The 21,044-nt window shown below is 43.3% G+C and overlaps 13 non-coding genes and 2 pseudogenes across 13 annotated transcripts; all 15 read right to left on the bottom strand.

Annotated features, from left to right (window-relative positions):
* Positions 1-195: 195 nt before the first annotated feature.
* LOC141183961 (U2 spliceosomal RNA) lies at positions 196-386 on the bottom strand. Its single transcript, XR_012258763.1, has one exon. It is a non-coding gene; the product is annotated as a U2 spliceosomal RNA (small nuclear RNA).
* A 1,115-nt stretch (positions 387-1,501) lies between these two features.
* LOC141183960 (U2 spliceosomal RNA) lies at positions 1,502-1,692 on the bottom strand. Its single transcript, XR_012258762.1, has one exon. It is a non-coding gene; the product is annotated as a U2 spliceosomal RNA (small nuclear RNA).
* Positions 1,693-2,807: 1,115 nt separating this feature from the next.
* Positions 2,808-2,998, bottom strand: LOC141183958 (U2 spliceosomal RNA). The gene has a single exon (XR_012258761.1). It is a non-coding gene; the product is annotated as a U2 spliceosomal RNA (small nuclear RNA).
* A 1,115-nt stretch (positions 2,999-4,113) lies between these two features.
* LOC141183957 (U2 spliceosomal RNA) lies at positions 4,114-4,304 on the bottom strand. The gene has a single exon (XR_012258760.1). It is a non-coding gene; the product is annotated as a U2 spliceosomal RNA (small nuclear RNA).
* Positions 4,305-5,419: 1,115 nt separating this feature from the next.
* LOC141183956 (U2 spliceosomal RNA) lies at positions 5,420-5,610 on the bottom strand. Its single transcript, XR_012258759.1, has one exon. It is a non-coding gene; the product is annotated as a U2 spliceosomal RNA (small nuclear RNA).
* A 1,115-nt stretch (positions 5,611-6,725) lies between these two features.
* LOC141183954 (U2 spliceosomal RNA) lies at positions 6,726-6,916 on the bottom strand. The gene has a single exon (XR_012258757.1). It is a non-coding gene; the product is annotated as a U2 spliceosomal RNA (small nuclear RNA).
* Positions 6,917-8,031: 1,115 nt separating this feature from the next.
* On the bottom strand, positions 8,032-8,222 carry LOC141183953 (U2 spliceosomal RNA). Its single transcript, XR_012258756.1, has one exon. It is a non-coding gene; the product is annotated as a U2 spliceosomal RNA (small nuclear RNA).
* A 1,112-nt stretch (positions 8,223-9,334) lies between these two features.
* LOC141183952 (U2 spliceosomal RNA) lies at positions 9,335-9,525 on the bottom strand. Its single transcript, XR_012258755.1, has one exon. It is a non-coding gene; the product is annotated as a U2 spliceosomal RNA (small nuclear RNA).
* A 1,115-nt stretch (positions 9,526-10,640) lies between these two features.
* On the bottom strand, positions 10,641-10,831 carry LOC141183951 (U2 spliceosomal RNA). The gene has a single exon (XR_012258754.1). It is a non-coding gene; the product is annotated as a U2 spliceosomal RNA (small nuclear RNA).
* Positions 10,832-11,946: 1,115 nt separating this feature from the next.
* On the bottom strand, positions 11,947-12,137 carry LOC141183950 (U2 spliceosomal RNA). The gene has a single exon (XR_012258753.1). It is a non-coding gene; the product is annotated as a U2 spliceosomal RNA (small nuclear RNA).
* Positions 12,138-13,252: 1,115 nt separating this feature from the next.
* LOC141183949 (U2 spliceosomal RNA) lies at positions 13,253-13,443 on the bottom strand. The gene has a single exon (XR_012258752.1). It is a non-coding gene; the product is annotated as a U2 spliceosomal RNA (small nuclear RNA).
* A 1,115-nt stretch (positions 13,444-14,558) lies between these two features.
* Positions 14,559-14,740, bottom strand: LOC141183348 (U2 spliceosomal RNA). The gene has a single exon (XR_012258329.1). It is a non-coding gene; the product is annotated as a U2 spliceosomal RNA (small nuclear RNA).
* A 524-nt stretch (positions 14,741-15,264) lies between these two features.
* On the bottom strand, positions 15,265-15,380 carry LOC141183512 (U2 spliceosomal RNA; annotated as a pseudogene).
* Positions 15,381-16,495: 1,115 nt separating this feature from the next.
* On the bottom strand, positions 16,496-16,686 carry LOC141183946 (U2 spliceosomal RNA). Its single transcript, XR_012258751.1, has one exon. It is a non-coding gene; the product is annotated as a U2 spliceosomal RNA (small nuclear RNA).
* A 1,115-nt stretch (positions 16,687-17,801) lies between these two features.
* On the bottom strand, positions 17,802-18,022 carry LOC141183334 (U2 spliceosomal RNA; annotated as a pseudogene).
* Between the last annotated feature and the right edge of the window lie 3,022 nt (positions 18,023-21,044).

The raw sequence follows: 21,044 nt of genomic DNA, 5'->3' as shown, positions 1-21,044 counted from the left end.
TGGCAATGCAATGCACAGTTGCTGAAGTTGAACCAAAATGAGCTTGTAATCTGGCTTCTGCAACTTTGAACATGAAAAGTCCAATGAGGAGAAGAAAAGCAAAGCCAAAGAGTCCATCCCAAAATCCGACAAACAAGCAAAATGAACAAAAAACATTGAATTCAATTCTTTCTGATTTTAGAAACTGCATTAAAGAAGGGGTGCACCGGTCCTGGAGATACTGCAATACCAGGTCAATGCGTGGAGTGGACAGAGCAAGCTCTTTTTCCATCTCCCTGTTCTAAAAATCCATTTAATATATGGTCCCCAGATAGGGGACGTATCAGATATTAAACTGATAAGAACAGATACTACACTTGATCTTAGCCAAAAGGCCGAGAAGCGATAACCAGAATTGGTTTCAAACTACGGAGCCACCCAAGGATCCTGAAAAGTCCATTTGTGGAGATGAGCTCCTGGACTCCCGTTAAGAAGACATGTTGTCAACCTCTAGATCCCTTACATGCCTGCACTTTTCGGCTTGCTGCTGCTGCAATCCACGCATTTTAGATCTGCATAACTCCACCTCTTTAAACACAGCACCTTCACCCCCTGCTGTTCCCACCCGCCTCAACACCGTTGGAAGGGAGGAGAACCAATTAAGGCGGGGGGTGGGGTGGAACGAGCAGCTGTCTACCCTTAGCAGGAGGGCTCCTGATTACATACCTCTCCTGCTGCTGCTGCTGCTGGCTGTCCAGCAGCAGACTGAAGGTGGCTGCTGCTGTGCACAGGTATATAAAGGCTCAGAGCCTATTATGACACGCGCAGCCAGCGTTCCATTGCCACATTCCATCTACTGCAGGCAGGATACCTGGCTGGCTGAATGTCGCTGAGAAGCTCACAGAGACCGCCATAAGCAACAGTTTAACAGAATGCCACAGACTAATCAACCAAACTTTTTGGGTTGGGTTCTCTTTTATAGTCTGCAGGCATTAAATGAAAGAAGTCAGTGTTCCAGCAGAGGGAGACAACGTTTCAGAAAAGGCATTGTAGCAAACCAAAAAAGAAATTTTAAGCGCAGCAGAGTAACCAGCGCACATACCTGTTAGCTCAGGTGAGTTTAAAAGGCTGCTGTTGATAACAAGGGCATTTGCTAAATAGATGGTGTGTGTGCAACAATATACTGAAAGGTCAATTATATTGTGCAGCTTATCTCACCACCTGTAGTTATTTAGGTGAAAGCTCCAAAATGCTTGCCTAATATGTCTGTTTATCCAAAAGGAAGTAAAAAGGGAGAGCTAGAAAGATAGCATTGCATCACATTACATGGCAATGCAATGCACAGTTGCTGAAGTTGAACCAAAATGAGCTTGTAATCTGGCTTCTGCAACTTTGAACATGAAAAATCCAATGAGGAGAAGAAAAGCAAAGCCAAAGAGTCCATCCCAAAATCCGACAAACAAGCAAAATGAACAAAAAACATTGAATTCAATTCTTTCTGATTTTAGAAACTGCATTAAAGAAGGGGTGCACCGGTCCTGGAGATACTGCAATACCAGGTCAATGCGTGGAGTGGACAGAGCAAGCTCTTTTTCCATCTCCCTGTTCTAAAAATCCATTTAATATATGGTCCCCAGATAGGGGACGTATCAGATATTAAACTGATAAGAACAGATACTACACTTGATCTTAGCCAAAAGGCCGAGAAGCGATAACCAGAATTGGTTTCAAACTACGGAGCCACCCAAGGATCCTGAAAAGTCCATTTGTGGAGATGAGCTCCTGGACTCCCGTTAAGAAGACATGTTGTCAACCTCTAGATCCCTTACATGCCTGCACTTTTCGGCTTGCTGCTGCTGCAATCCACGCGTTTTAGATCTGCATAACTCCACCTCTTTAAACACAGCACCTTCACCCCCTGCTGTTCCCACCCGCCTCAACACCGTTGGAAGGGAGGAGAACCAATTAAGGCGGGGGGTGGGGTGGAACGAGCAGCTGTCTACCCTTAGCAGGAGGGCTCCTGATTACATACCTCTCCTGCTGCTGCTGCTGCTGGCTGTCCAGCAGCAGACTGAAGGTGGCTGCTGCTGTGCACAGGTATATAAAGGCTCAGAGCCTATTATGACACGCGCAGCCAGCGTTCCATTGCCACATTCCATCTACTGCAGGCAGGATACCTGGCTGGCTGAATGTCGCTGAGAAGCTCACAGAGACCGCCATAAGCAACAGTTTAACAGAATGCCACAGACTAATCAACCAAACTTTTTGGGTTGGGTTCTCTTTTATAGTCTGCAGGCATTAAATGAAAGAAGTCAGTGTTCCAGCAGAGGGAGACAATGTTTCAGAAAAGGCATTGTAGCAAACCAAAAAAGAAATTTTAAGCGCAGCAGAGTAACCAGCGCACATACCTGTTAGCTCAGGTGAGTTTAAAAGGCTGCTGTTGATAACAAGGGCATTTGCTAAATAGATGGTGTGTGTGCAACAATATACTGAAAGGTCAATTATATTGTGCAGCTTATCTCACCACCTGTAGTTATTTAGGTGAAAGCTCCAAAATGCTTGCCTAATATGTCTGTTTATCCAAAAGGAAGTAAAAAGGGAGAGCTAGAAAGATAGCATTGCATCACATTACATGGCAATGCAATGCACAGTTGCTGAAGTTGAACCAAAATGAGCTTGTAATCTGGCTTCTGCAACTTTGAACATGAAAAATCCAATGAGGAGAAGAAAAGCAAAGCCAAAGAGTCCATCCCAAAATCCGACAAACAAGCAAAATGAACAAAAAACATTGAATTCAATTCTTTCTGATTTTAGAAACTGCATTAAAGAAGGGGTGCACCGGTCCTGGAGATACTGCAATACCAGGTCAATGCGTGGAGTGGACAGAGCAAGCTCTTTTTCCATCTCCCTGTTCTAAAAATCCATTTAATATATGGTCCCCAGATAGGGGACGTATCAGATATTAAACTGATAAGAACAGATACTACACTTGATCTTAGCCAAAAGGCCGAGAAGCGATAACCAGAATTGGTTTCAAACTACGGAGCCACCCAAGGATCCTGAAAAGTCCATTTGTGGAGATGAGCTCCTGGACTCCCGTTAAGAAGACATGTTGTCAACCTCTAGATCCCTTACATGCCTGCACTTTTCGGCTTGCTGCTGCTGCAATCCACGCGTTTTAGATCTGCATAACTCCACCTCTTTAAACACAGCACCTTCACCCCCTGCTGTTCCCACCCGCCTCAACACCGTTGGAAGGGAGGAGAACCAATTAAGGCGGGGGGTGGGGTGGAACGAGCAGCTGTCTACCCTTAGCAGGAGGGCTCCTGATTACATACCTCTCCTGCTGCTGCTGCTGCTGGCTGTCCAGCAGCAGACTGAAGGTGGCTGCTGCTGTGCACAGGTATATAAAGGCTCAGAGCCTATTATGACACGCGCAGCCAGCGTTCCATTGCCACATTCCATCTACTGCAGGCAGGATACCTGGCTGGCTGAATGTCGCTGAGAAGCTCACAGAGACCGCCATAAGCAACAGTTTAACAGAATGCCACAGACTAATCAACCAAACTTTTTGGGTTGGGTTCTCTTTTATAGTCTGCAGGCATTAAATGAAAGAAGTCAGTGTTCCAGCAGAGGGAGACAACGTTTCAGAAAAGGCATTGTAGCAAACCAAAAAAGAAATTTTAAGCGCAGCAGAGTAACCAGCGCACATACCTGTTAGCTCAGGTGAGTTTAAAAGGCTGCTGTTGATAACAAGGGCATTTGCTAAATAGATGGTGTGTGTGCAACAATATACTGAAAGGTCAATTATATTGTGCAGCTTATCTCACCACCTGTAGTTATTTAGGTGAAAGCTCCAAAATGCTTGCCTAATATGTCTGTTTATCCAAAAGGAAGTAAAAAGGGAGAGCTAGAAAGATAGCATTGCATCACATTACATGGCAATGCAATGCACAGTTGCTGAAGTTGAACCAAAATGAGCTTGTAATCTGGCTTCTGCAACTTTGAACATGAAAAGTCCAATGAGGAGAAGAAAAGCAAAGCCAAAGAGTCCATCCCAAAATCCGACAAACAAGCAAAATGAACAAAAAACATTGAATTCAATTCTTTCTGATTTTAGAAACTGCATTAAAGAAGGGGTGCACCGGTCCTGGAGATACTGCAATACCAGGTCAATGCGTGGAGTGGACAGAGCAAGCTCTTTTTCCATCTCCCTGTTCTAAAAATCCATTTAATATATGGTCCCCAGATAGGGGACGTATCAGATATTAAACTGATAAGAACAGATACTACACTTGATCTTAGCCAAAAGGCCGAGAAGCGATAACCAGAATTGGTTTCAAACTACGGAGCCACCCAAGGATCCTGAAAAGTCCATTTGTGGAGATGAGCTCCTGGACTCCCGTTAAGAAGACATGTTGTCAACCTCTAGATCCCTTACATGCCTGCACTTTTCGGCTTGCTGCTGCTGCAATCCACGCATTTTAGATCTGCATAACTCCACCTCTTTAAACACAGCACCTTCACCCCCTGCTGTTCCCACCCGCCTCAACACCGTTGGAAGGGAGGAGAACCAATTAAGGCGGGGGGTGGGGTGGAACGAGCAGCTGTCTACCCTTAGCAGGAGGGCTCCTGATTACATACCTCTCCTGCTGCTGCTGCTGCTGGCTGTCCAGCAGCAGACTGAAGGTGGCTGCTGCTGTGCACAGGTATATAAAGGCTCAGAGCCTATTATGACACGCGCAGCCAGCGTTCCATTGCCACATTCCATCTACTGCAGGCAGGATACCTGGCTGGCTGAATGTCGCTGAGAAGCTCACAGAGACCGCCATAAGCAACAGTTTAACAGAATGCCACAGACTAATCAACCAAACTTTTTGGGTTGGGTTCTCTTTTATAGTCTGCAGGCATTAAATGAAAGAAGTCAGTGTTCCAGCAGAGGGAGACAACGTTTCAGAAAAGGCATTGTAGCAAACCAAAAAAGAAATTTTAAGCGCAGCAGAGTAACCAGCGCACATACCTGTTAGCTCAGGTGAGTTTAAAAGGCTGCTGTTGATAACAAGGGCATTTGCTAAATAGATGGTGTGTGTGCAACAATATACTGAAAGGTCAATTATATTGTGCAGCTTATCTCACCACCTGTAGTTATTTAGGTGAAAGCTCCAAAATGCTTGCCTAATATGTCTGTTTATCCAAAAGGAAGTAAAAAGGGAGAGCTAGAAAGATAGCATTGCATCACATTACATGGCAATGCAATGCACAGTTGCTGAAGTTGAACCAAAATGAGCTTGTAATCTGGCTTCTGCAACTTTGAACATGAAAAATCCAATGAGGAGAAGAAAAGCAAAGCCAAAGAGTCCATCCCAAAATCCGACAAACAAGCAAAATGAACAAAAAACATTGAATTCAATTCTTTCTGATTTTAGAAACTGCATTAAAGAAGGGGTGCACCGGTCCTGGAGATACTGCAATACCAGGTCAATGCGTGGAGTGGACAGAGCAAGCTCTTTTTCCATCTCCCTGTTCTAAAAATCCATTTAATATATGGTCCCCAGATAGGGGACGTATCAGATATTAAACTGATAAGAACAGATACTACACTTGATCTTAGCCAAAAGGCCGAGAAGCGATAACCAGAATTGGTTTCAAACTACGGAGCCACCCAAGGATCCTGAAAAGTCCATTTGTGGAGATGAGCTCCTGGACTCCCGTTAAGAAGACATGTTGTCAACCTCTAGATCCCTTACATGCCTGCACTTTTCGGCTTGCTGCTGCTGCAATCCACGCGTTTTAGATCTGCATAACTCCACCTCTTTAAACACAGCACCTTCACCCCCTGCTGTTCCCACCCGCCTCAACACCGTTGGAAGGGAGGAGAACCAATTAAGGCGGGGGGTGGGGTGGAACGAGCAGCTGTCTACCCTTAGCAGGAGGGCTCCTGATTACATACCTCTCCTGCTGCTGCTGCTGCTGGCTGTCCAGCAGCAGACTGAAGGTGGCTGCTGCTGTGCACAGGTATATAAAGGCTCAGAGCCTATTATGACACGCGCAGCCAGCGTTCCATTGCCACATTCCATCTACTGCAGGCAGGATACCTGGCTGGCTGAATGTCGCTGAGAAGCTCACAGAGACCGCCATAAGCAACAGTTTAACAGAATGCCACAGACTAATCAACCAAACTTTTTGGGTTGGGTTCTCTTTTATAGTCTGCAGGCATTAAATGAAAGAAGTCAGTGTTCCAGCAGAGGGAGACAATGTTTCAGAAAAGGCATTGTAGCAAACCAAAAAAGAAATTTTAAGCGCAGCAGAGTAACCAGCGCACATACCTGTTAGCTCAGGTGAGTTTAAAAGGCTGCTGTTGATAACAAGGGCATTTGCTAAATAGATGGTGTGTGTGCAACAATATACTGAAAGGTCAATTATATTGTGCAGCTTATCTCACCACCTGTAGTTATTTAGGTGAAAGCTCCAAAATGCTTGCCTAATATGTCTGTTTATCCAAAAGGAAGTAAAAAGGGAGAGCTAGAAAGATAGCATTGCATCACATTACATGGCAATGCAATGCACAGTTGCTGAAGTTGAACCAAAATGAGCTTGTAATCTGGCTTCTGCAACTTTGAACATGAAAAATCCAATGAGGAGAAGAAAAGCAAAGCCAAAGAGTCCATCCCAAAATCTGACAAACAAGCAAAATGAACAAAAAACATTGAATTCAATTCTTTCTGATTTTAGAAACTGCATTAAAGAAGGGGTGCACCGGTCCTGGAGATACTGCAATACCAGGTCAATGCGTGGAGTGGACAGAGCAAGCTCTTTTTCCATCTCCCTGTTCTAAAAATCCATTTAATATATGGTCCCCAGATAGGGGACGTATCAGATATTAAACTGATAAGAACAGATACTACACTTGATCTTAGCCAAAAGGCCGAGAAGCGATAACCAGAATTGGTTTCAAACTACGGAGCCACCCAAGGATCCTGAAAAGTCCATTTGTGGAGATGAGCTCCTGGACTCCCGTTAAGAAGACATGTTGTCAACCTCTAGATCCCTTACATGCCTGCACTTTTCGGCTTGCTGCTGCTGCAATCCACGCGTTTTAGATCTGCATAACTCCACCTCTTTAAACACAGCACCTTCACCCCCTGCTGTTCCCACCCGCCTCAACACCGTTGGAAGGGAGGAGAACCAATTAAGGCGGGGGGTGGGGTGGAACGAGCAGCTGTCTACCCTTAGCAGGAGGGCTCCTGATTACATACCTCTCCTGCTGCTGCTGCTGCTGGCTGTCCAGCAGCAGACTGAAGGTGGCTGCTGCTGTGCACAGGTATATAAAGGCTCAGAGCCTATTATGACACGCGCAGCCAGCGTTCCATTGCCACATTCCATCTACTGCAGGCAGGATACCTGGCTGGCTGAATGTCGCTGAGAAGCTCACAGAGACCGCCATAAGCAACAGTTTAACAGAATGCCACAGACTAATCAACCAAACTTTTTGGGTTGGGTTCTCTTTTATAGTCTGCAGGCATTAAATGAAAGAAGTCAGTGTTCCAGCAGAGGGAGACAACGTTTCAGAAAAGGCATTGTAGCAAACCAAAAAAGAAATTTTAAGCGCAGCAGAGTAACCAGCGCACATACCTGTTAGCTCAGGTGAGTTTAAAAGGCTGCTGTTGATAACAAGGGCATTTGCTAAATAGATGGTGTGTGTGCAACAATATACTGAAAGGTCAATTATATTGTGCAGCTTATCTCACCACCTGTAGTTATTTAGGTGAAAGCTCCAAAATGCTTGCCTAATATGTCTGTTTATCCAAAAGGAAGTAAAAAGGGAGAGCTAGAAAGATAGCATTGCATCACATTACATGGCAATGCAATGCACAGTTGCTGAAGTTGAACCAAAATGAGCTTGTAATCTGGCTTCTGCAACTTTGAACATGAAAAATCCAATGAGGAGAAGAAAAGCAAAGCCAAAGAGTCCATCCCAAAATCTGACAAACAAGCAAAATGAACAAAAAACATTGAATTCAATTCTTTCTGATTTTAGAAACTGCATTAAAGAAGGGGTGCACCGGTCCTGGAGATACTGCAATACCAGGTCAATGCGTGGAGTGGACAGAGCAAGCTCTTTTTCCATCTCCCTGTTCTAAAAATCCATTTAATATATGGTCCCCAGATAGGGGACGTATCAGATATTAAACTGATAAGAACAGATACTACACTTGATCTTAGCCAAAAGGCCGAGAAGCGATAACCAGAATTGGTTTCAAACTACGGAGCCACCCAAGGATCCTGAAAAGTCCATTTGTGGAGATGAGCTCCTGGACTCCCGTTAAGAAGACATGTTGTCAACCTCTAGATCCCTTACATGCCTGCACTTTTCGGCTTGCTGCTGCTGCAATCCACGCGTTTTAGATCTGCATAACTCCACCTCTTTAAACACAGCACCTTCACCCCCTGCTGTTCCCACCCGCCTCAACACCGTTGGAAGGGAGGAGAACCAATTAAGGCGGGGGGTGGGGTGGAACGAGCAGCTGTCTACCCTTAGCAGGAGGGCTCCTGATTACATACCTCTCCTGCTGCTGCTGCTGGCTGTCCAGCAGCAGACTGAAGGTGGCTGCTGCTGTGCACAGGTATATAAAGGCTCAGAGCCTATTATGACACGCGCAGCCAGCGTTCCATTGCCACATTCCATCTACTGCAGGCAGGATACCTGGCTGGCTGAATGTCGCTGAGAAGCTCACAGAGACCGCCATAAGCAACAGTTTAACAGAATGCCACAGACTAATCAACCAAACTTTTTGGGTTGGGTTCTCTTTTATAGTCTGCAGGCATTAAATGAAAGAAGTCAGTGTTCCAGCAGAGGGAGACAACGTTTCAGAAAAGGCATTGTAGCAAACCAAAAAAGAAATTTTAAGCGCAGCAGAGTAACCAGCGCACATACCTGTTAGCTCAGGTGAGTTTAAAAGGCTGCTGTTGATAACAAGGGCATTTGCTAAATAGATGGTGTGTGTGCAACAATATACTGAAAGGTCAATTATATTGTGCAGCTTATCTCACCACCTGTAGTTATTTAGGTGAAAGCTCCAAAATGCTTGCCTAATATGTCTGTTTATCCAAAAGGAAGTAAAAAGGGAGAGCTAGAAAGATAGCATTGCATCACATTACATGGCAATGCAATGCACAGTTGCTGAAGTTGAACCAAAATGAGCTTGTAATCTGGCTTCTGCAACTTTGAACATGAAAAGTCCAATGAGGAGAAGAAAAGCAAAGCCAAAGAGTCCATCCCAAAATCCGACAAACAAGCAAAATGAACAAAAAACATTGAATTCAATTCTTTCTGATTTTAGAAACTGCATTAAAGAAGGGGTGCACCGGTCCTGGAGATACTGCAATACCAGGTCAATGCGTGGAGTGGACAGAGCAAGCTCTTTTTCCATCTCCCTGTTCTAAAAATCCATTTAATATATGGTCCCCAGATAGGGGACGTATCAGATATTAAACTGATAAGAACAGATACTACACTTGATCTTAGCCAAAAGGCCGAGAAGCGATAACCAGAATTGGTTTCAAACTACGGAGCCACCCAAGGATCCTGAAAAGTCCATTTGTGGAGATGAGCTCCTGGACTCCCGTTAAGAAGACATGTTGTCAACCTCTAGATCCCTTACATGCCTGCACTTTTCGGCTTGCTGCTGCTGCAATCCACGCATTTTAGATCTGCATAACTCCACCTCTTTAAACACAGCACCTTCACCCCCTGCTGTTCCCACCCTCCTCAACACCGTTGGAAGGGAGGAGAACCAATTAAGGCGGGGGGTGGGGTGGAACGAGCAGCTGTCTACCCTTAGCAGGAGGGCTCCTGATTACATACCTCTCCTGCTGCTGCTGCTGCTGGCTGTCCAGCAGCAGACTGAAGGTGGCTGCTGCTGTGCACAGGTATATAAAGGCTCAGAGCCTATTATGACACGCGCAGCCAGCGTTCCATTGCCACATTCCATCTACTGCAGGCAGGATACCTGGCTGGCTGAATGTCGCTGAGAAGCTCACAGAGACCGCCATAAGCAACAGTTTAACAGAATGCCACAGACTAATCAACCAAACTTTTTGGGTTGGGTTCTCTTTTATAGTCTGCAGGCATTAAATGAAAGAAGTCAGTGTTCCAGCAGAGGGAGACAACGTTTCAGAAAAGGCATTGTAGCAAACCAAAAAAGAAATTTTAAGCGCAGCAGAGTAACCAGCGCACATACCTGTTAGCTCAGGTGAGTTTAAAAGGCTGCTGTTGATAACAAGGGCATTTGCTAAATAGATGGTGTGTGTGCAACAATATACTGAAAGGTCAATTATATTGTGCAGCTTATCTCACCACCTGTAGTTATTTAGGTGAAAGCTCCAAAATGCTTGCCTAATATGTCTGTTTATCCAAAAGGAAGTAAAAAGGGAGAGCTAGAAAGATAGCATTGCATCACATTACATGGCAATGCAATGCACAGTTGCTGAAGTTGAACCAAAATGAGCTTGTAATCTGGCTTCTGCAACTTTGAACATGAAAAATCCAATGAGGAGAAGAAAAGCAAAGCCAAAGAGTCCATCCCAAAATCCGACAAACAAGCAAAATGAACAAAAAACATTGAATTCAATTCTTTCTGATTTTAGAAACTGCATTAAAGAAGGGGTGCACCGGTCCTGGAGATACTGCAATACCAGGTCAATGCGTGGAGTGGACAGAGCAAGCTCTTTTTCCATCTCCCTGTTCTAAAAATCCATTTAATATATGGTCCCCAGATAGGGGACGTATCAGATATTAAACTGATAAGAACAGATACTACACTTGATCTTAGCCAAAAGGCCGAGAAGCGATAACCAGAATTGGTTTCAAACTACGGAGCCACCCAAGGATCCTGAAAAGTCCATTTGTGGAGATGAGCTCCTGGACTCCCGTTAAGAAGACATGTTGTCAACCTCTAGATCCCTTACATGCCTGCACTTTTCGGCTTGCTGCTGCTGCAATCCACGCGTTTTAGATCTGCATAACTCCACCTCTTTAAACACAGCACCTTCACCCCCTGCTGTTCCCACCCGCCTCAACACCGTTGGAAGGGAGGAGAACCAATTAAGGCGGGGGGTGGGGTGGAACGAGCAGCTGTCTACCCTTAGCAGGAGGGCTCCTGATTACATACCTCTCCTGCTGCTGCTGCTGCTGGCTGTCCAGCAGCAGACTGAAGGTGGCTGCTGCTGTGCACAGGTATATAAAGGCTCAGAGCCTATTATGACACGCGCAGCCAGCGTTCCATTGCCACATTCCATCTACTGCAGGCAGGATACCTGGCTGGCTGAATGTCGCTGAGAAGCTCACAGAGACCGCCATAAGCAACAGTTTAACAGAATGCCACAGACTAATCAACCAAACTTTTTGGGTTGGGTTCTCTTTTATAGTCTGCAGGCATTAAATGAAAGAAGTCAGTGTTCCAGCAGAGGGAGACAATGTTTCAGAAAAGGCATTGTAGCAAACCAAAAAAGAAATTTTAAGCGCAGCAGAGTAACCAGCGCACATACCTGTTAGCTCAGGTGAGTTTAAAAGGCTGCTGTTGATAACAAGGGCATTTGCTAAATAGATGGTGTGTGTGCAACAATATACTGAAAGGTCAATTATATTGTGCAGCTTATCTCACCACCTGTAGTTATTTAGGTGAAAGCTCCAAAATGCTTGCCTAATATGTCTGTTTATCCAAAAGGAAGTAAAAAGGGAGAGCTAGAAAGATAGCATTGCATCACATTACATGGCAATGCAATGCACAGTTGCTGAAGTTGAACCAAAATGAGCTTGTAATCTGGCTTCTGCAACTTTGAACATGAAAAATCCAATGAGGAGAAGAAAAGCAAAGCCAAAGAGTCCATCCCAAAATCTGACAAACAAGCAAAATGAACAAAAAACATTGAATTCAATTCTTTCTGATTTTAGAAACTGCATTAAAGAAGGGGTGCACCGGTCCTGGAGATACTGCAATACCAGGTCAATGCGTGGAGTGGACAGAGCAAGCTCTTTTTCCATCTCCCTGTTCTAAAAATCCATTTAATATATGGTCCCCAGATAGGGGACGTATCAGATATTAAACTGATAAGAACAGATACTACACTTGATCTTAGCCAAAAGGCCGAGAAGCGATAACCAGAATTGGTTTCAAACTACGGAGCCACCCAAGGATCCTGAAAAGTCCATTTGTGGAGATGAGCTCCTGGACTCCCGTTAAGAAGACATGTTGTCAACCTCTAGATCCCTTACATGCCTGCACTTTTCGGCTTGCTGCTGCTGCAATCCACGCGTTTTAGATCTGCATAACTCCACCTCTTTAAACACAGCACCTTCACCCCCTGCTGTTCCCACCCGCCTCAACACCGTTGGAAGGGAGGAGAACCAATTAAGGCGGGGGGTGGGGTGGAACGAGCAGCTGTCTACCCTTAGCAGGAGGGCTCCTGATTACATACCTCTCCTGCTGCTGCTGCTGCTGGCTGTCCAGCAGCAGACTGAAGGTGGCTGCTGCTGTGCACAGGTATATAAAGGCTCAGAGCCTATTATGACACGCGCAGCCAGCGTTCCATTGCCACATTCCATCTACTGCAGGCAGGATACCTGGCTGGCTGAATGTCGCTGAGAAGCTCACAGAGACCGCCATAAGCAACAGTTTAACAGAATGCCACAGACTAATCAACCAAACTTTTTGGGTTGGGTTCTCTTTTATAGTCTGCAGGCATTAAATGAAAGAAGTCAGTGTTCCAGCAGAGGGAGACAACGTTTCAGAAAAGGCATTGTAGCAAACCAAAAAAGAAATTTTAAGCGCAGCAGAGTAACCAGCGCACATACCTGTTAGCTCAGGTGAGTTTAAAAGGCTGCTGTTGATAACAAGGGCATTTGCTAAATAGATGGTGTGTGTGCAACAATATACTGAAAGGTCAATTATATTGTGCAGCTTATCTCACCACCTGTAGTTATTTAGGTGAAAGCTCCAAAATGCTTGCCTAATATGTCTGTTTATCCAAAAGGAAGTAAAAAGGGAGAGCTAGAAAGATAGCATTGCATCACATTACATGGCAATGCAATGCACAGTTGCTGAAGTTGAACCAAAATGAGCTTGTAATCTGGCTTCTGCAACTTTGAACATGAAAAATCCAATGAGGAGAAGAAAAGCAAAGCCAAAGAGTCCATCCCAAAATCCGACAAACAAGCAAAATGAACAAAAAACATTGAATTCAATTCTTTCTGATTTTAGAAACTGCATTAAAGAAGGGGTGCACCGGTCCTGGAGATACTGCAATACCAGGTCAATGCGTGGAGTGGACAGAGCAAGCTCTTTTTCCATCTCCCTGTTCTAAAAATCCATTTAATATATGGTCCCCAGATAGGGGACGTATCAGATATTAAACTGATAAGAACAGATACTACACTTGATCTTAGCCAAAAGGCCGAGAAGCGATAACCAGAATTGGTTTCAAACTACGGAGCCACCCAAGGATCCTGAAAAGTCCATTTGTGGAGATGAGCTCCTGGACTCCCGTTAAGAAGACATGTTGTCAACCTCTAGATCCCTTACATGCCTGCACTTTTCGGCTTGCTGCTGCTGCAATCCACGCGTTTTAGATCTGCATAACTCCACCTCTTTAAACACAGCACCTTCACCCCCTGCTGTTCCCACCCGCCTCAACACCGTTGGAAGGGAGGAGAACCAATTAAGGCGGGGGGTGGGGTGGAACGAGCAGCTGTCTACCCTTAGCAGGAGGGCTCCTGATTACATACCTCTCCTGCTGCTGCTGCTGCTGGCTGTCCAGCAGCAGACTGAAGGTGGCTGCTGCTGTGCACAGGTATATAAAGGCTCAGAGCCTATTATGACACGCGCAGCCAGCGTTCCATTGCCACATTCCATCTACTGCAGGCAGGATACCTGGCTGGCTGAATGTCGCTGAGAAGCTCACAGAGACCGCCATAAGCAACAGTTTAACAGAATGCCACAGACTAATCAACCAAACTTTTTGGGTTGGGTTCTCTTTTATAGTCTGCAGGCATTAAATGAAAGAAGTCAGTGTTCCAGCAGAGGGAGACAACGTTTCAGAAAAGGCATTGTAGCAAACCAAAAAAGAAATTTTAAGCGCAGCAGAGTAACCAGCGCACATACCTGTTAGCTCAGGTGAGTTTAAAAGGCTGCTGTTGATAACAAGGGCATTTGCTAAATAGATGGTGTGTGTGCAACAATATACTGAAAGGTCAATTATATTGTGCAGCTTATCTCACCACCTGTAGTTATTTAGGTGAAAGCTCCAAAATGCTTGCCTAATATGTCTGTTTATCCAAAAGGAAGTAAAAAGGGAGAGCTAGAAAGATAGCATTGCATCACATTACATGGCAATGCAATGCACAGTTGCTGAAGTTGAACCAAAATGAGCTTGTAATCTGGCTTCTGCAACTTTGAACATGAAAAATCCAATGAGGAGAAGAAAAGCAAAGCCAAAGAGTCCATCCCAAAATCCGACAAACAAGCAAAATGAACAAAAAACATTGAATTCAATTCTTTCTGATTTTAGAAACTGCATTAAAGAAGGGGTGCACCGGTCCCGGAGATACTGCAAAACCAGGTCAATGCGTTGAGTGGACAGAGCAAGCTCTTTTTCCATCTCCCTGTTCTAAAAATCCATTTAATATATGGTCCCCAGATAGGGGACGTATCAGATATTAAACTGATAAGAACAGATTTTTTGATTGAAGCTGCATCCAAGGCACTGAAAAATGTGACCAAAGTCACACCAAAACAGCGCACGAGGTGAGGATTCATGTGGACCCTTCCCGGAGGAGAGGGTTCCCAATAAACCATCCCCATCCCTCCGAGCCAGAAGGCCACAGCGAGGGTCAGGGATCTCCGATGCTCTCCCTAGCCGAAGCCGGAGAAGAGCCGTTTTCGTGCTCCCAGCTTCCATCTAGGCTGCCACCCTAGTGGAGCTGGAGCCTGTGTTGGTTTCTCAGCCCAAAGCTGACCGGACCTCCGACCGGGTTTATAAAAATTCCCCTTCCTAGCCCGGAGGCCAGGAATAGGGGGGGTTGCTCAGAAAGTATGATTGGCAAAGGTGCGGCATGCTACGAAGCCAAGTCTTTCTGGGGTTCCCAGTCCCAGTAAGCTTGGACTCCCACCAGGGCGCCTACTCCTGGGGCACATTGCTCCAAAGCCCTCACACTTACCCAGCCTAGTGACTTCGATCCTGGAGGGCCATGTTTTCCATCAGATAACTCTATGAGCCACCTGGCGTACTAACAAGTGCACCAAACCAGTGTGTAATATGCATCAATTTACTAGGGCAGCCCAAGGACAAAACTGCCTTTTCAAAAGATACTACACTTGATCTTAGCCAAAAGGCCGAGAAGCGATAACCAGAATTGGTTTCAAACTACGGAGCCACCCAAGGATCCTGAAAAGTCCATTTGTGGAGATGAGCTCCTGGACTCCCGTTAAGAAGACATGTTGTCAACCTCTAGATCCCTTACATGCCTGCACTTTTCGGCTTGCTGCTGCTGCAATCCACGCGTTTTAGATCTGCATAACTCCACCTCTTTAAACACAGCACCTTCACCCCCTGCTGTTCCCACCCGCCTCAACACCGTTGGAAGGGAGGAGAACCAATTAAGGCGGGGGGTGGGGTGGAACGAGCAGCTGTCTACCCTTAGCAGGAGGGCTCCTGATTACATACCTCTCCTGCTGCTGCTGCTGCTGGCTGTCCAGCAGCAGACTGAAGGTGGCTGCTGCTGTGCACAGGTATATAAAGGCTCAGAGCCTATTATGACATGCGCAGCCAGCGTTCCATTGCCACATTCCATCTACTGCAGGCAGGATACCTGGCTGGCTGAATGTCGCTGAGAAGCTCACAGAGACCGCCATAAGCAACAGTTTAACAGAATGCCACAGACTAATCAACGAAACTTTTTGGGTTGGGTTCTCTTTTATAGTCTGCAGGCATTAAATGAAAGAAGTCAGTGTTCCAGCAGAGGGAGACAACGTTTCAGAAAAGGCATTGTAGCAAACCAAAAAAGAAATTTTAAGCGCAGCAGAGTAACCAGCGCACATACCTGTTAGCTCAGGTGAGTTTAAAAGGCTGCTGTTGATAACAAGGGCATTTGCTAAATAGATGGTGTGTGTGCAACAATATACTGAAAGGTCAATTATATTGTGCAGCTTATCTCACCACCTGTAGTTATTTAGGTGAAAGCTCCAAAATGCTTGCCTAATATGTCTGTTTATCCAAAAGGAAGTAAAAAGGGAGAGCTAGAAAGATAGCATTGCATCACATTACATGGCAATGCAATGCACAGTTGCTGAAGTTGAACCAAAATGAGCTTGTAATCTGGCTTCTGCAACTTTGAACATGAAAAATCCAATGAGGAGAAGAAAAGCAAAGCCAAAGAGTCCATCCCAAAATCCGCCAAACAAGCAAAATGAACAAAAAACATTGAATTCAATTCTTTCTGATTTTAGAAACTGCATTAAAGAAGGGGTGCACCGGTCCTGGAGATACTGCAATACCAGGTCAATGCGTGGAGTGGACAGAGCAAGCTCTTTTTCCATCTCCCTGTTCTAAAAATCCATTTAATATATGGTCCCCAGATAGGGGACGTATCAGATATTAAACTGATAAGAACAGATACTACACTTGATCTTAGCCAAAAGGCCGAGAAGCGATAACCAGAATTGGTTTCAAACTACGGAGCCACCCAAGGATCCTGAAAAGTCCATTTGTGGAGATGAGCTCCTGGACTCCCGTTAAGAAGACATGTTGTCAACCTCTAGATCCCTTACATGCCTGCACTTTTCGGCTTGCTGCTGCTGCAATCCACGCGTTTTAGATCTGCATAACTCCACCTCTTTAAACACAGCACCTTCACCCCCTGCTGTTCCCACCCGCCTCAACACCGTTGGAAGGGAGGAGAACCAATTAAGGCGGGGGGTGGGGTGGAACGAGCAGCTGTCTACCCTTAGCAGGAGGGCTCCTGATTACATACCTCTCCTGCTGCTGCTGCTGCTGGCTGTCCAGCAGCAGACTGAAGGTGGCTGCTGCTGTGCACAGGTATATAAAGGCTCAGAGCCTATTATGACACGCGCAGCCAGCGTTCCATTGCCACATTCCATCTACTGCAGGCAGGATACCTGGCTGGCTGAATGTCGCTGAGAAGCTCACAGAGACCGCCATAAGCAACAGTTTAACAGAATGCCACAGACTAATCAACCAAACTTTTTGGGTTGGGTTCTCTTTTATAGTCTGCAGGCATTAAATGAAAGAAGTCAGTGTTCCAGCAGAGGGAGACAACGTTTCAGAAAAGGCATTGTAGCAAACCAAAAAAGAAATTTTAAGCGCAGCAGAGTAACCAGCGCACATACCTGTTAGCTCAGGTGAGTTTAAAAGGCTGCTGTTGATAACAAGGGCATTTGCTAAATAGATGGTGTGTGTGCAACAATATACTGAAAGGTCAATTATATTGTGCAGCTTATCTCACCACCTGTAGTTATTTAGGTGAAAGCTCCAAAATGCTTGCCTAATATGTCTGTTTATCCAAAAGGAAGTAAAAAGGGAGAGCTAGAAAGATAGCATTGCATCACATTACATGGCAATGCAATGCACAGTTGCTGAAGTTGAACCAAAATGAGCTTGTAATCTGGCTTCTGCAACTTTGAACATGAAAAATCCAATGAGGAGAAGAAAAGCAAAGCCAAAGAGTCCATCCCAAAATCCGACAAACAAGCAAAATGAACAAAAAACATTGAATTCAATTCTTTCTGATTTTAGAAACTGCATTAAAGAAGGGGTGCACCGGTCCTGGAGATACTGCAATACCAGGTCAATGCGTGGAGTGGACAGAGCAAGCTCTTTTTCCATCTCCCTGTTCTAAAAATCCATTTAATATATGGTCCCCAGATAGGGGACGTATCAGATATTAAACTGATAAGAACAGATTTTTTTTTTTTTTTTTTTTTTTTTTTAAGACTCAGATTACAAAGTCTTGGAATCAACAAAAAGATAAGAAGACTCAAATCCATCATCGTGCATTCTACCAATTTTAATACTTCTCCAAATCTTTTATTTTCTTTTTCTTTTATATATATATATTTATTTATTTTTTCCCTCTTTTTTTTTTTTTTAAAAAATTATATAGTTTTGGCTATTTTTTTTTGTTTGTTTTTGTTTTTGTTTTTTTGTTTTTCCACAGGTTTTCAAAAAATCAAATCTTACAAGGTAAGTTCATTCCATTTACATTGTTTCCATTTCTCATTTGCTTTCACCTTGCCAAGCGTCATTTTGTCCCTCCAGAAATACATGTACAAATAACTTAGACATAATTTAATACACTGGTCGACTGTTACTTCCTTATGTTTAAACACTAAAATGTTCCTTGCTTTCCACAATGCCGCCTTCACACATGCAATAATAATCCATACAATTTTAAAATCCTCCTCTCTTATCCCCATCCCATAAAATACTCTGTAAAAATCCAAAAAATTAACAGTACTCACAGCTCTCACTATATTGCACACTTTCCTCCATATTGTCTGTGCAAAATTACAATTCCAGAAGATGTGCATGGGTGTTTCACTATTCCCACACCTGGATCTTGGGCACACTTCAGATCTTACCAACCCACGCCTGTGTTGGAACTCACGGGTTGGCAGGCAGTCTTTTACTATACACCAGAGTAAATCCCTGTGTTCATTAGATAACACACTATAATTTACATTCATCCAGATTCTTTCCACAATTTTGAATGAAAAATGTTCCACAGGACTGATACCTATTCTCTCTTCCAGGATTTTTAGGATTTTTTTATGGCATTTAAGAACATTTATTTCGACCATCTTAAGTTTAAAATCTCTTAAAATTTTTTCTAAAACAATATAATTTCCTGGAGGTAAAAACCTATAAGGCCTATTTAGAGACATCTCCAACCATTTATAATTTCTAATATAGAAACCTAAATTATATATAGAAAACAACTTTAGCTTAGAGCCTGGTCCTAATAAAGTGCATACACAGTTCGCTACATACTTTGCATATAAAAAGGACCTAATATCCGGAAAACCTTTCCCACCTTTTTTCTTTGATTTATATATCTCCTCTCTCTTTACTCTTTCCATCTTGGATCTCCATAAAAAATTAAAACATACCTTAATAACTCTCTTCATGATATTATTTTGGGGGATAAAAACTGTTGAGACATATAAAAACATTGGGAGTAAAACCTGTCTAATAATTAAAATTTTTCCTTCCAGGGTAAGATCTCTCAACTGCCAGAAAGTAATCTTTTTCTTAACTCTTTCCAGCAGAGACTCCCAATTTCTTACATTACCACCTGACTCTGAGAAATAAATACCTAAAATTTTTACTTCATTCATTCTTGTTAATTTACACTCAGAATCTACAATAAAATCACCAACAGTTAAAATACCAGATTTTTCCATGTTAATTTTAAAACCCGATGCGCCCCCAAACCAATCCACTGTTCTTATGGCTCTGTTCATGCTTCTAGTGTCTTTAACTAAAACCGTCACATCATCCATATATGCCACCACTTTAACTTGTTCATTGCAACTCCCGGGAATAAAAAAACCATTGATTACCTTATCTCTCCTAAAAGCTGCTAAAAGTGGTTCAATTGCACAAATAAAAAGAATAGGGGATAAGGGACACCCCTGTTTAACGCCACAGTTTATTTTTACATTATCAGATAAAAAACCATTAATAGATATTTTGCTAAAACATGATTTGTAAAGAGATTTAATACGTTTGCTAAAAACATCCGGGCATCCCATTTTCTCTAAAACTGCAAATAAAAAATCATGGGCAACTCTATCGTACGCTTTTTCAAAATCCAAAGTAATTAGAGCAAGCTTTTGTTTTCTGTCTAAAACATCCCATAAAACATCCCTGATTAAAATCAATGAGTCGCTGATTCTCCGATTTGGCACTGCACACGTCTGATCCACTTCTATTACTGAGCCGATTACCTTTTTTAATCTATTTGCTAGTAACTTTGCATATACCTTACAGTCCGTATTTAAAAGGGTTATTGGTCTCCAATTTTTAATCAGTTCTTTATTTCCTTTCTTAAATAATAAAACAATAAGACCCTCCCACCACGACTCTGGGACACTAAAAGATGCTTCTGCTTCTAAAATTACTTCATAAAAATCCTCACCCATGATCTCCCATAAACACTTGTAAAATTCAACAGGTAGTCCATCTGCTCCCGGCGTTTTGTTATTTTGTAGCGTATTAATTGTATTAAAAACTTCCTCTTTAGTAAAATTCCCTATTAAAAAAGATTTATCTTCCGCATTAAAATTTTTTTCCAGTCCTTCTAAAAAATGTTTTTTTAGAGACACATCCGTGTTTTTAACAGAAAATAAATCATCATAAAATTCTTTTGCTTTCATCTTCTTCCCCTCCAAACTTGTTTCTCCTTCCAAAACCTTCATATAATCCTTCTTGTCACATATTTTTTTAAAAAAGAATTTTGTGCATTTTTCATCCTCGTCTAAAACTTTTACTCGGGAATTAAAAATAATTTCTTTACCTTTTTCTTTCAGGCAGTTTTGGATCTTTTCTTTTGTTGTTCGGATCGCCTCCTGCAGATCACATCCGTTATTTTCGAGGTGAAAAAAACATTGCAGTTTAGCATTAAGATCATTATAAAAAATACGTTTTGCAGCAGCTTTCTTCTTTCCTTCTTTAATAAAAAATATTTTTACCTCCTTCTTGACAAAATCCCACCAATTAAAAATAGATTTAAAAAACGTTTTTTTTAGCTTCAGTTTTTCATACAGCTTTTTAAAACCTTCCATAACCACCTCGTCTTGTAGTAGGGATACATTTAATTTCCAGTGTGACGGTCTTTTATCCACATCTGATTCTATTTTAAAACTACATTCTATTATTTTATGATCTGAAAAAGGTGTTGAATGCGTTTTAAAACCTGAGCATGTTAGGGCTTGAGATATAAAAATATAATCTATTCTGGATGAAACACCTCTCCCCACCCAAGTGACTTC

Source organism: Phyllobates terribilis, unplaced genomic scaffold, assembly GCF_046119375.1.
Source record: "Phyllobates terribilis strain yellow unplaced genomic scaffold, ASM4611937v1 Scaffold_38__1_contigs__length_12584779, whole genome shotgun sequence".
Taxonomy (NCBI): Eukaryota; Metazoa; Chordata; class Amphibia; order Anura; family Dendrobatidae; genus Phyllobates; species Phyllobates terribilis.
The sequence above is the reverse complement of the archived record's forward strand: the minus strand, read 5'-3'. Positions and strand labels throughout refer to the sequence as shown.